Here is a 2,628-nt window from a genome sequence, read left to right as displayed (position 1 = left end):
TGAGGGATCCCGTGTGCTCCAGGTGAGGGATCCCGAGTGCTGCAGCTGAGGGATCCTGTGTGCTCCAGCTGAGGGATCCCGTGTGCTGCAGCTGAGGGATCCCCTGTGCTCCAGCTGAGGGATCCCGAGTGCCGCAGCTGAGGGATCCCGTGTGCTGCAGCTGAGGGATCCCGAGTGCTGCAGGAGAGGGATCCTGTGTGCTTTAGGTGAGGGATCCCGAGTGCTGCAGCTGAGGGATCCCGAGTGCCGCAGCTGATGCCGGTTCGTTCCCCGCGGTGCTGAAGGCCCAGCGCGGCCTGCGGGGCTGCCGCGGGCTCGGCGCTGCTCCCGGGGCTGCCGGGTGGGCTGGGCCTGCCTGTGGGCGCCAATTCCGGACACAGGAGCGGCCCGAGGGCTCCGCTCCACGGTTTGGCAGATTGTCCTCTCCTCCGGGCTGGGCCCTGCGTTTGGGAATTGGGATAGCCTGGAATGAGCACAGTGGGGTTTGGAGGGCTGCCTGTGCCTCCGTCCCGCTTTCTGCCGTGTGCCTGGTGACAGGGAGCACAAAAATGGAAGCCCTGTTCTCAGTGTGTCATTAACAGCAACGGTAAGATAGTGAGAGGGTGTGAAACGAGACATTGGAGGGGAAACTGTGCATTGTATTATGGGTGCTGACAACTGGTCCGAATTTAGGCTTCAGGCTCTGCCAGGGTCTGTAAAAAAGACAGCTTTAAAAGAGCAGCTTTCTCCTTCTGGCCTGGGAAAATCTCAGAGAAGGACCATAACAAACCTTGGGAAGTGAAAACCATCAGCAGGTGGTGTTTTTCCGACAAGTTTATTGGAAAAGGTGTTTACAAAAGGGTGTAAACTCTAAAGACCAATCATATGAATTGTGCCGAAGTACTCTATAAAGGAGAATTTAGAAGAATAAAGATGGCTCTCATTTTTCTAGAGAGACATGTCGTTATTGCCATGCCGTCCAAAAACCATAATGACATTGTATGACCTTCTTTAACACAGAAATGGCTCTGTGGGCTGTTTCTCAGGAGATACCAGCTGTGAGCTATTATGTGTTTAAGGAAATACACGTTTGAGTAAATACAAATTGTTTGCACGGGGACTGAGCAGCAACTGCTGTGCAGTCACTCAGACTAACAGCTGCTTGAATTGATGGAAAAGGGGCAAAGAATGGAGAGGTCAGTTCTGGTGTGCTGCTCTATCCCTGCTTTTGTCACTGAAAAATGCACCAGGTCTAGAAACTAAGTGATTTCTGAAAAATTATTTTCCCTCACCGATATTGACCTTTACCACGTAAGCAAGTGGGCAAGGTGTTATTTAGCACAGGCTTTTGATAGCATAATAATAAAAACTGTTACTATTGGATATAACCTGATTTTGGCAAGTGTAGCTTTTAAGCATTAGATAACGTTAGGGTAACTGTAGATGGGTTTGATATTTGCTGTCTGTGGATGCATAAAAAATAGGACTCAAATTCATTCCCTCCTTTCTCATTATGTAAAAAGAATTCATTTTTAGAAGTGTAACTGAACTACAGCCAGTGCTGCTGTTTTCAGATGGAACTCTCATTTCACAGCCTTGGTACAACTGGGACCAACCTTAGAGACAGCCCCTGGCATCTGTTACCTACTTTTGCATAAATCACCAAAGGACAAGCCCTAGTTCAAAGCTTCATTTCTTTACAAAACCCTACCATACATCATATTTTTCCTAATCCAGATAAATTCGCGGGATGGAGAATTCTAATAATGTGGCTGGATATGGCACCACATCCTGTGGATGTCAAGAGACACCTCACCCTGGCCATTCTCACGTGCTGGGTGGCAAACACCTGACTACAAATGCAAAATCTAGGCACAGAATGCAGCCTATGGAAAAATGCTTTACTAAGCCATACAGGCTTCACCTTCTTGGGATTACTCTTTTCAATGTGAACAAGTCAGGGAAGTGTGGTGTTATGAGTTTGTAATATTGTGGCACAGCAGGATCCTAATTAGCTCGGTTTGTATTTTTATGAATATAGAAAACTGAGCATTTGAGTTCCTAATTAGTGAACAGCTACTGCAGTGAGGCAGCTGGTGCCAGGGAAAAACACATGATCTCTTACATCTCATTTTAAATTCACAGCTTTCCAGAAAGCGAGCAGTGGAGGGCAAACAGGAAGGACTCCTAAGGAGAAGGCTGCAGGTGACCTAACTGGCCTGTCACTACCTGAAGGGAGCCCATGAGAAAGATGGAGAGAGACTTTTACAAGGACATGTAGTGACAGGACAAGGGGGAATGCTTCAAACTAAAGAGGGCAGGATTAGATTAGGTATTTGGTTAGACATTAAACACTAGCAAGAAATGATTTATTATAAATCATAGTAAATCCTACAAACGATTTACTGTGAGGGTGGGGAGGCACTGGCACAGGTTGCCTGGAGCTGTGGATGTCCCATCCCTGGACGTGTTCAAGGCCCGGCTGGATGTGGCTCTGCACAACCTGGTCTTGGGAAAGGTGTCCCCATCCACAGCAGGGGACTTGGAACATGGTGATCTTTGGGGTCCTTTCCAACCCACGCCACTCTGATTCTATGAGTACAAAAGCACTTCCTGCCCACCCACTACAAATAAAACATTAAACCTCTG

The sequence above is a fragment of the Prinia subflava genome, chromosome 5 (genome assembly GCF_021018805.1).
Source record: "Prinia subflava isolate CZ2003 ecotype Zambia chromosome 5, Cam_Psub_1.2, whole genome shotgun sequence".
Lineage (NCBI taxonomy): Eukaryota > Metazoa > Chordata > Aves > Passeriformes > Cisticolidae > Prinia > Prinia subflava.
The sequence above is the reverse complement of the archived record's forward strand: the minus strand, read 5'-3'. Positions refer to the sequence as shown.